The sequence below is a fragment of the Mustela putorius genome, unplaced genomic scaffold, assembly GCF_011764305.1.
Source record: "Mustela putorius furo isolate JIRA1106 unplaced genomic scaffold, ASM1176430v1.1 tig00003899_pilon_pilon_pilon, whole genome shotgun sequence".
Taxonomy (NCBI): Eukaryota; Metazoa; Chordata; class Mammalia; order Carnivora; family Mustelidae; genus Mustela; species Mustela putorius.
In genome coordinates this window covers 1,288,824-1,300,676 of record NW_025422048.1, presented here as the reverse complement: position 1 = coordinate 1,300,676, position 11,853 = coordinate 1,288,824, and positions in this window count along the sequence as shown.

The following is an 11,853-nucleotide window of genomic DNA, read 5'->3' as shown; positions in this document are numbered from 1 at the left end:
CAAGACCTCAAGGGATGTGTCCAGGGAGTGTAACCAGAGGCAGTTACGTGGGCACCATTGTTGCCTCCACTTCACAGCTGAGGAAACTGACGTTTGGGCAGGTCAAGCGACTTACCCAAGGTCACCCAGGAGGCAAATGGCAGAGCAGGGATTTGCGCTGGCTCCTAATTGACGGAAAAGCCCGTTCTCCCACTTCTGTGGGCTGAGATGGAGGGGCCAGCGGCAGTGAGGCCAGGAAGGAGAGAGGATCCCAACAGGAAGTGAGCCGCGTACTCACTGGGGACACTGGGAGGCCACTCACCTCCCCCTTCAGTGGCCACAGCTCCTCACAGCAGGCACCCAGAGTCTGTTAAGACCCCACCCCACCCCCCACAAGGCAAAGACCATGTCAGGAGTCACCGGGTTCAGCTGAGAGCGAGCATACAGGTTTCCACATCGGCGCACTCCCGTTTCTGTGCCGACCGAGGAGTGAGATTGCCGGGTTACTGGGTGCCTTTTTCTGCCACTGGTTTTTACCTGTGGGGTTGAGTTGGCCATGGGGAGGGGGTGTTCGCGACGTGTTCAGATTCGTTCTCTCGCCGGCTTATTCAGTGCTTTCTGTCTGACCTGGTTCCAGACTGCTCTCTCTGCCCCCACCAGCTATCGGCGAAAGTTCAAGGCAGGATGCAGAAGGGGTGCTGTAAGCCTGAAAAAGGGGGTCACAGACACAGCCCCTGCAGAGGCCCCGAGGGGAGTGTTTGGTGGGGGGGCGGTGCAGCTCCAAACCAGTCTCCCTAAGGACCAGCTATCTCTGCCACCATCAGCCAGGTCGGGGGACGGGCGGCCCCCAGGGTAAGTGTGGGTTACGGTTATCGAGAAGATATCGCTGCTGGCCTGAGTCAGGGATCAGCGAGCTGGGACCAGGCAGTCAGGGCTGTGGGAAGAGGAGGCCAAGCGCTGGAGCGTGGATGCTGGAGCCCCGTGTTTCCTTGTCCTTTAAACCGAGCAGGAGAAGGGCTCGGCAAAGCGAAAGGATGGGCTCCCCTTCCTTCAGCCTTCCACATTTCAGGTGAGTGCGCCTCACTGGCAAAATCCAACTTGTCTCCCAGAGCCTGGCTGGCCCTGCGCAGTCTGGGAAATAATGCTCTTGGGCAGGAAGCTCAAAGGCACATTAAAAGGAGGTCCCAGGGATGGCTGGGGTGGCTGTCGGCGAAGCATCTGCCTTGGGCACAGGGCATGATCCCGGGGTCCTGGGATGGAGCCCCTCCTGGGGGTCCCTGCTTGGCAAGGAGCCTGCTTCTCCCTCTCCCTCTGCCTGCCCGTCCGTCTGCTTGTGCTCTCTCTCTCTGACAAATGGATAAATAAAATAAAATAAATTTTAAAAAGGAGGCCCCAGCCATTTCCTGTGATACTGTCATCATTTAGATAGATTGAACTTGTGTTCTTTTTCATTTCCTTTTCTGTTTTGAAGCGCTGTATGAATTTTTTAGTAGTTACTCTAGCTGTTTTCATGTGCATTCTTAATAAAGCCCAAAGTCCATCAATATCTCTGCTCTGGTGGTTCTAACTGGTGGCGGCAAAGTCTTTGACATTCCCGGCGTCGAGAGGTGGTGCCGCCTTTCCTCCTCCTGAGTGTGGGCTGTACTTGATGACTCATTTCTTTTATTTTAATATTTATTTATTTATTGGGGGGGTGGGGTCAGAGAGAGAGATCTCAAGCAGACTCCCTGATGGGCACAGAGCCTGAAGCGGGGCTCCATCTCACGACCCTGAGACCATGACCTGAACCGAAATCAAGTCGGATGCTTGACCAACTGGGCCACGCAGGTTCCCTTGAGCATTCATTTCTAATGAACAGAATGAAACAAGTGGCGGCGGGCCACTTTGGGGAGTCATAAAGTGTCCTGCTCCTTCCTCTTTGTTCTCTTTCCTGGATTGTTCTGTGTGGGACAAGTCAGTGGCTGTGCTGCAAGGGGCACTCAACGGCCCCATGGCCAGGGTCCTTTAATGTTCTTCTCCCTGGACCTGGCCACCCTCTGTTCCTCCTTGAGCTGTCACTCTGCCTCACTCGCCAGTGGCTTCCCCTCACTCACACACTCACCTCTCAGTTTCCTGACCTTCTTATCTCCAAAGACCTTGACCTCACCTCAGCCTCTCCCTCTGATGGTTATGCCTTATAGACCTCATCATTCGCAGAATCACTCTGTCATATTAAGTTCCAAATGCCAGCTTTGTTGGCGTGACTTCCGATCTGTCCCTTCCTGTTCTCCCAGCCCTGCATTCGGGTTTCTCAAGAGCTTTCCAGTCCATCGACCCTGTCCCCAACCTACCAGATCCCACAGGACCTCTTTGTCTTCCACATGCCCCCTGTGCCTTCGACAGGCTCCAGTTTCTCCATTCATGGAGGGAAATGAGGAATGTCATTTGCATTAGTCAGGGATCTCCAGTGAGACAGAACCGACAGGATGTGTGTGTGTGTGTGTGTGTGTGTGTGTACCTAAGATCTAAAGAACAAGCTGGGGAAAGTTCCAGTCTGACGCCAGGAAAAGGTTGGTGTTGCAGCTGGAACAGTCATGCCCAAGAGTTCCCTCTCACTCAGCCTCTTTCTTCTCTTCGGGTCCTCAGTGGGCTGCATGAGGCCCACCCACTCTGGGGGCCAGGGATGCGGCAGACTCTGTTGTATGCAGCGTGGCCATCTGCCATGGGCTGAATGTTGCCAACTCCCCCCAGTCCTGTGGTGAAGCCCTAACCCTCATATTTGGAGACGGGGCCTTTAAGGAAGTAATTAAGGTTAAATGAGGTCATAAGCGTGGGTCCTTGATCCAATAGGGTTAGTGTCCTTGGAAGAAGAGACAGCAGAGACTTCTGTCTGTCTCCATCTCTCTCGCCACTGAACGAGGACACAGGAGGGGACAAAAACCTACAGGCCCAGAAAAGGACTTCCACTAGGAAACCGACCTGATCCGAACTCGATCTGGGACTACCTGCCTCCAGGACTGTGAAAAATGGAACGTCTGTTGTTTACGCCACACAGTCCGTGGGATTTTGCCAGCTCAGTCACCGGGTAGAGATGTGAGCACAGCCGGGAGCCATGACTTGGTAGGCGTTTGGCTTGGCCTGTGCAGTGTAAGCATGCCTAAACCACCTCTTCTCTTGGGTTTCCTGCAACCCCCCAGGCTCTGAACAGAGCTGCCCGTTTGACGTTTGACGCATGCAGTCTTCCCCCTGACTGCAAACAGTGGCGGCAGAGAGAGGCAGGTCTCCGGGGCTGAGACAGCAGCGGTGGCGACATGGACGCAAATCTATGTACGAGGCAGCTCGACCCCTCCGTGCTGTCCCCCGTCCCTGCCACGGGGCCCTCTGGCCCCCTGCCTTCTTTCGTTCAGGTACCTGCAGCCAGCCCCGCTTTCAGCAGTTGGGGGCTGGAGCAGAGTCGCCAACAAACGGCCGTCCGCCTGCTTTTCCCAGCGCAGGAAGAGCAGGACCGAGGTGGCTGACAGGCTGCCTGAAGGAGGATCGCCGCGATCCAGCACGTATGGCCTCAAGCTGTCTGCACGGGGCGTGGACTTGGCTCAGTTCCACGAGGACATATCGCGGTGCCCCATCTGCCCGGCACGGATGCCCGACAAGCCCTCAGCGTGCGAGCGTACAGGCCCCTCAGCAGGCCACCGTCGCCCCTGCTGGAGGATGGGGTCAGGAGTTGACTTCAGAGGTCACTGCGGCCAGAGCCCCGAGTGTACGGCTGCTCCAGCCCCAGCCCCCAGCCCACTTGGAGATGCTTGTGGATTCTGAATTCTGTCCCCACTGCAGACCTAGCATTGACAGTGATACCAGGATTCTCCACTAACATGGCTCAGCGCATCGCCCCACCACGAAGGCCGCTTGAACCCACATTCTTTTTTTTTTTTTTTAAGATTTTATTTATTTATTTGACAGAGAGAGAGAGAGAGACAGCGAGAGAGGGAACATAAGCAGGGGGAGAGGGAGAGGGAGAAGCAGGCTTCCCGTGGGGCGGGGAACCCGACACAGGGCTCCGTCCCAGGACCCTGGGATCATGACCTGAGCCAAAGGCAGACGCCTAACCACTGAGCCACCCGGGCGCGCCATCCAACCGACATTCTTAAATATGAGACGACAAGCAAGGATCAGTGAGCATCGGAGGGAGCGCCCCGTGCAAGAATGAAGGTGAAAACAGTTTGTGGGAAATGGGACCATGAGGGAAGGATTTTCTTAAAAAATTTTTCATTTACTTTTAAAGACTATGAGAGGCACCTGGGTGGCTCAGTGGGTTAAAGCCTCGGCCTTCGGCTCAGGTCATGATCCCAGGGTCCTGAGATCAAGCCCCGAATCGCTCGGCCTCTCTGCTCTGCGGGGAGCCCGCTTCTCCCTCTCTCTTTGCCTGTCTCTCTGCCGACTTGCAATCTCTCTCTCTCTGTCAAATAAATAAATAAGTCTTAAAAAAGTATGAGACAAAAATTTACAGCAATGAAGTTTCTAGAAATAGACAAATCTCCAAACATAGTTGGAGACTATAACATCCCTTTCTCTATAATTGATAACACAGAGAGGGGAAAAAGAAATCAGTAAGATTTGAACAACGCTATCAACAAAAGTGACCTAATTGATATTTGTACATCGAGAAAATAACAGGAAAATACACATTCTTCTCAAGTGTGGATATAACATTCACCAACACAGACTACATTCCGGGCAGTAGTTCAATAAATTGAAATTTCAGTAAATTACAAAGACTAAAAATCTGTGAAGTAGGATTTCTGACCACAATGATGTTGAATCAGAAATCAATAACAAAACAGTATCTAGGAAATTGTCAAATATTTGGAAATGAAAAAATATGCTTTTAAATAAACCATGAGTCAAGGGAGAAATCACAAGTTAAATCTCATCTATTGGAAGAAAACTTATTTAATTGAATAAAACAAAAACATAAAATATAAAAATTTGGGAATTCAAAACTAAACAAGTGATTAAAGGAACTCGTTTGACATTCATTGCTTATATTAGAAAAGGGCATCGGAGGGCACCTGGGTGGCTCAGCGGGTTGAGCCTCCACCTTCGGCTCAGGTCATGATCTCAGTCAGGGTCCTGCGATCTGAGCCCCGCACTGGGCTCTCTACTCAGCGAGGAGCCTGCTTCCCCCCACCCCCTTCCTGCCTCTCTGCCTACTTGCAGTCTCTCTCTCTCTGTCAAATAAATAAATAAAACCTTTTTACAAAAAGAGAGAGGGAGGGAGAGGGACACCTCGGTGGCTCAGACAGTTAAGTTTCCGCCTTTGGCTCAGGTCGTGACCTCAGTGTCCGGAACAGAGTCCTGAAAGGGGGAAAAAAAAAATCCTCGCTCAGCAGGGAGCCTGCCATGCCCCCTGCTCCTGTGCAGGGAGCTCTCTGTCTCTCTGCCTGATAAATAAATAAATAAATAAATAAATCTTTCCAAAAAGATGAAAGAGAGAAAACAAAGAGAAAAAGTGAAAGAGAGGATATCAGTACAAATATTACAAATATCAAAATGATAGTAAGGGAACCTTATGCCAATACATTACAATACAAGGTAGACGAGATGGATGGTTTCCGTCAAAGAGACAAGCTATCCAATTCTTCCAGGATGACATCGATAACCTGAATAATCCTATATCTATTTAGAGAGTTGAATTTGTAGCTAAAAACATCTCCACAAAGAAAACTCCAGGCCTATGTCTTCACTAAGGAATTCTACCAAATGTTATGGAAGAAAGAAGAGCACAAACTGTTCCACACAAACTGTTCCAGAAAACAGAGGGAACAGTTCCCATCTCATCTTACCAGAACGAAAGACATGGCACAAACAGGAAACTACAGACTGGTATGCCTCTGAATACACATGATGCAAACATACTAACCAAAATCCTAGCAAATCACATCCAGCAATATCTAAAAACATAAAACATCATGACCAAGTACCAATGCCGGTTTGCTTTGACATTTGAAAATCAGCCAAGGTAATTAACCATATTAACAGAGCAACAACAAAAAAGAGAAACCACATGATCGTCTCAATAGATGCAGGACAAACACTTGTGATAAAAGGTCTCAGTACAGTAGGAATAGAGGGAAACTTCCTCAGCCCGGTAAAGGGCATCTCTGAAAACCCCACAGTTAACATCTTATTTAGTGGTGACAAACTACTGCTTTTCCCTTTTGATCAGGGACAAAGCAAGGCTATCTTTCATCCATTTTACTCATTGTTGCACTGGAGGTCCTAGCTAGTGTGATAAGGCAAGAAAAAGAAGTAAAAGGCACATAGATTAGAAAGAAATGTGTTTTTATTTGATATGGTATTATTATCCATGTAAAAAAAAAAAACCTAAGAAATCCACAAAAACCAGCAGAACTAATGAGTAGGTTTAGCAAGGTCACAGTTAAACAGTCAATATACAATATCAATAGCATATCTATATACTAGCAACAGACAATCAAGTCACGACATTTGAAAGCACCATTGGTTGGGGCACCGGAATGGCTCAGGCAGTTGAGCAGCTGATTCTTGATGTCAGCTGCGGTCATGGTCTCAGGGTAATGAATTTGAGATCCACGTTGAGCTCCAGGCTCAGCATAGAGCCCACTTGTCCCTCTACCTGCCCCGCACGCCACTCATGCACTCCCTCCTTCTCTCTCTTTCAAATAAATAAATAAATAAAATCTTAAAAAAAAAAAAAAATCAAACCAAACAAACTCCCCCAAATCCCCCCCAAAAAACAAAAAAAAACCTGAAAAGTACCCTTGGCAAAAGCATCCAAGATATGAAATCCTTGCGGATAACTTAATAGCGTATGGAAACCCTGCAAGCCAAAAACCGTAAAATGCTGCTAAGAGAAATTAAGGGAACATAAACAAATGGAGTAGAATACTGTATTCGAGGGTTGAAGGACCCCTCATTATTAAGATCTATCTCTAGACAGATTCAGATCCGTGTCTCTAGATTCAAATGTAAGGGCAATTAAAGTGCTGGCAGGAGGGGTGCGTGGGCGGCTCAGTGGGTTAAGCATCAGACTCTTGATCCTGGCTCGGGTCATGATCTCAGGGTTGTGAGACCAAGCCCCATGTCGGGCTCCATGCTCAGCGCGGAGTCTGCTCAAGATTCTCTCCTTCTCCCTCCCCCTGTCCCTCCCTTGCACTCGAGCTCTCTTTCTTTCTCCTTCTCTAAAATAAATAGAAATCTTTAAAATCCTGGCAGGATTTTTTTTCCTTCGGTAGAAACTGACAAGCTGATTTTAAGTTTTACGTGAAAATGCAGATTACCTAGACTAACAAAAATGATTTTGAGAAAGAACAAAGTTGAAGTTATACGATCTCATTTCAGACTTACTATAAGTCTATAGTAATCGAGACAGTGTAACCCTGGTGTAAGGACAGGTGTACAGATCACGGAAGTGAGAGTCCAGAAACAGACCCGCACATGTGACCCATTTGTGGCAAAGTTGCCAAAGTAATTCAGTGAGGAAAGGACAGCTATTTGACTACACGGTGTGGGGACAACTGGATAGCCACATGCAAAAGAATGAACCTAAACTTTTAACCTATAACACACACAAAATTTAACTTGAGGTTGGGGTGCCTCTCAGTTAAATGTCTGCCTTCAGCTTGGGTCATGATCCTGGGATCCTGGGATTGAGGCCCGAGTTACGCTCCCTGCTCAGTGGGGAGTGTGCTTCTCCCCTCCCTCTGCCTCTCTCCTTGCTTGTGTTCTCTCGCTCTGTCTCTCAAATAAATAAGTAAATAAAATCTTTAAAAAACTTTAAAATGATATTAGTCACAGGCCTAAATGTTAGAGCTAGAAATATAAACCTTGTAGAATAAATCATAGGAGAATATCTCTTTTTTAAAGATTTTATTTATTTGACATAGAAAGACACAGCGAGAGAGGGAACACAAGCAGGGGTAGTGGGAGAGGGGGAAGCAGGCTCCCCGCTGAGCAGGGAACTGGATGTGGGGCTCAATCCCAGGATGCCAGGATCATGACCTGAGTCGAAGGCAGATGCTTAACCCACTGGGCCACCCAGGTGCCCCCCCCAAATTTTATTTTTTAATGTTTTTCATGTAATCTGTACATCCAGTGTGAGGTTTAACTGACAACCCTAAGATCAAGAGTCATATATTCTACTGCGCTGCCAGGCACCCCAAAAGTTTGCTTTTTAAGAGATTGTTACGGGTGCCTGGTTGGCTAGGTTGGCAGAACACGTGACTCTGGATCTCAGGCTGCTGAGTTTGATCCCCACGCTGGGGGTAGAAATGACTTAAAAGAGACCACTAATACAACGAAAATGCAAGCCACATACTGGGGAAAATATTTGCGATGCACAGCTTTCGAAGAAGTATCCAAAATATATTATAAGTGAAAAATACTCTCACAACTCAGTAATGGGGAAAACTTTTTTTTTAAGATTTTTATTTATTTATTTGACAGAGAGAGAGATCACAAGTAGGCAGAGAGGCAGGCAGAGACAGAGAGGGAAGCAGGCTTCCCGCTGAGCAGAGAGCCCGATCAATGTGGGGCTCGATCCCAGGACCCTGAGATCATGACCTGAGCCGAAGGCAGAGGCTTAACCCACTGAGCCACCCAGGCGCCCCTGGGGAAAACTTTTAAAAGTTGACAAAAGACCTGACAAAAATACTGTTATGAAAGTGGCAAATAGGAGCGCCTGGGTGGCTCAGTGGGTTAAGCCTCTGCCTTCAGCTCAGATCATGATCCCAGAGTCCTGGGATCGAGCCCTGCATCGGGCTCTCGGGCTCTCTGCTTGGCAGGGAGCCTGCTTCCCCCTCTCTCTCTGCCTGCCTCTCTGCCTACTTGGGATCTCTCTCTGTATCAAATAAAAAAAATTTTTTTTAATTTAAGAAAGTGACAAATAAATACGTGAGAAGGTTCTGACCATCATTTATCACAAGGAAAATGCCAGATAAGACCCCAGTAAAATCCTGTTGAAACAGTTCAGACTAAAGAGGCAACAGCCCGCACAGAGGCAGAGCAGTAGGCCCGCAGGTTCTCAGCGCCGAGGGCGTCCTCTGGAGGAACGGGGTCCTGCGCACATTTGTGACAGCTTCAAACTTACAATAGTCCCATGTTCACCACCTAGCAGTGGAGCCGATCCTCTGAGGCCCAGCCAGCAGAGCCCCACTTGGCACAAAAGAGGAGCAAAGTCCTAACACATACAACAGATGGGCCCAGGCACGAGATACTACATACTCTACGATTCTATTTATATAAAATTCTAGAAAAGACGAATTTATAGCAATAGAAAGATCGTGGTTGCCAGGCTCCAGCTGCCCTCTGCCCCCTCCCAGGTCATCAGCCCAGAAGAGGGGTGCTCCCGGCCCCTGCTGGGGACCCTGCCCCTCCCCACCTTCGGGGCTCCTAATGCAAGTGCCACTCTCCCTCCTCCCGAAACGAGCAAGCAGGCTTTGTCGAACTTGGAAAACTGCTGTTCCCTTGAATTTGGACCTCAGGTGAGCGGACACTGTGTCTTGCTCTTACCCTCGAGCCATGCATGTCCCACGTGTTTTTATTAAATGCGTTTTTGCCCAGTTGGATCCCAACGTCTGCCCCAGGGCTCTTTCGTGCCATGGGAGGCTCTCGGAGGTGCCTGGTTGCCGTCAGGCTCCCCCCAGCCTGCTCCTCTCCTGGCTCCATCGCTCCTTCTTGATGGGCTACGCTGCCTCCTCTTCCTCTGTCATCCCTGAAAGCTCCTTCAAGAGTTTATTCAGGGCCTGAGAAATGTCTCTGATCCATTAACGTGCTAACAGGATCCCACCATCTCTCCCCTGGGTGGTGGCTGCCCCCGCAACCAGCCCTCTCAGCTGGAGAGGCACATGACCCTGCAGTCCCTGGGGCAGGGCCCGGGACCTTCCACCTCTGCACACAGGCCACAGGGCCCTCAGCATGGGCCGTTTGTCGAGCAAAGTGTTCTGCCAGCTCTGGTCCCCTGCCCTGGTGGCTGGCGACTGGGAGGCCCAGTGCCCCGGCCTGAGGCCTTCTGTCCTCTTCTACTCAGACACTGGGCTGGGGGACACCCAGGCTCACACCTTGGCTACCTACGGAATCCTTTCTGCAGATGGAATGCTGGAGGCATGGTCGGGGGAGGGGGTGTCTGCTCAGTGCCTTCCCCGGGCCTGAGGCCCACTGAGGCCAACTGGCCTGCCCCGTGACCAAGCCCTTCTTGAGCCTTTCACAACCAGCCTCTCAGTGCTGCCTGGGGTGAGTTCCACCCCCCAAATCCCTCTCAGGGATCCCTCCTGTCTCCCCTCCACAGTCCCTGCCTGCCATCCTGTCTTGGGGACAACTGGCCGCCAGGCCAGTGCCCTGCTCTCAGTCCATGAGGGGGGCGGCGCTGGGGCAGGGGCCTGCCTGGGGCCTGTCGTCTCTGATCAGCCCCTGGCTGCTGGAGAGGGCACTCAGCCAGTCTGGCCTAGTGTCTCCCCCAGCCCAGTGCCCATGTGGCACTTGCCCCTGTGCCATGAGCTCCCCAGCCTTAGGAGCTCTTGGCAAAGAATCCAGACTCTCTAGGGCATGCCCTCGGGCCTTGGTGGCTTCTCAGTTCCTCTTGAAGTTCCCCAGCGTCTGTTCTGGCTAGCAGGGGCAAGCCGTGTGCCCGGTCTCTCTTTAACGTCTGGTCTGGATGTGGACACATACCCGTTGCCTCTTGGAGCCAGGAGAGAACCACTGGGGAGGGGAGAGGACTTTACCCCGGGTTCAACGACAGGAAACATGGAGCACAGGGAGCAGAGAGGGTGAGGAAAGTGGCCTCAGGGCTCGGCTAGAGGGAGGGGGTCCTGCTAGGCCCTGTGGGCAGAGAAGGTAGACTCTTCCATGGGCTTTGGGTCTTTGCCCTCCTGTCACCATCGTCAGCCTTCAGGGGCTGGCTTCCCATTTTACAGAGACAAAAGCTGAGGCCCGGATTGCTGGGCAGAGTGTGCACAAGGGCGCACAGCCCTAGAGGGCAAGGCACCTGGTCTCCTGTACAGATGAGGCAAGGCCCCGGCACAGGGCGGATGCGCACGACAGAGGATGTGATGTGACTTTTTACCATTGGCTCTTAGCTCTCCCGTGAAAAATCTGTTCTAGCATCCTGCCCAGAACTCCTGCTTTCTACCATTTTTGTCGATCTGGACAGCAGTAGAAAAGTTGGTTGTAGGCTTCTGGGTTATTAACAGCAGTGCAGTTACAGGGAAGAAAGTGAGAATGTTCTTGTTTGTAGGGGGTGGTGCCGAAGGGGTCCGACATGGGGTGTCAGCATTCTGCAACCTGTGCCCATAGGGTCCAGCCCTCCACCCCCCACCCCCAGCCCCGCCAGGCTCTCTGGCCAGGAAAGGGAGGCCTTAGTCGGGGCTGTACTTGCGCCTGGTCAGTGTGAAGCCGTTTTGGCCTTTAGCCTTGCAGGTCATCAGAGAAGAGGGACAAACAGGAAAACAGAGTCAGCTGGGCCCGGAGCCTGGCCCTAGGAGACGTGCAGGCCACTGCCTTGGGCTGGGCTGTGCGGAGCTCAGCTGAGGAGGGCCGGGATTTGTAGCAAGAGCAGGACAGGACTGGAAAGAGGGCTCCCGGGACAGGGCGGAAAGGCCGGACTGGAGGGGCTGGGGGTGCCGGGCGCTGAGGAGAGGAAGGAGCAAGGGCCCAGCGCCTGGAGGGGAAGCCCCAGCCTCAGAGGAACGCGAGCGGGTCGAGTCGCCTTTGTGGGCCCGTGTGTGTGCAAGAGAAAGAGACAGAGACACAGACAGAGACAGACAGAGAGCTGAAGCTGCCCCCTCCCCCTAGGACAGGTAGCTGCAGGTGGGGGAGGGGAAGAGGGTGGGGAGGAAGCTGGCTCGCTCGGGGCGCAGAAGCCCC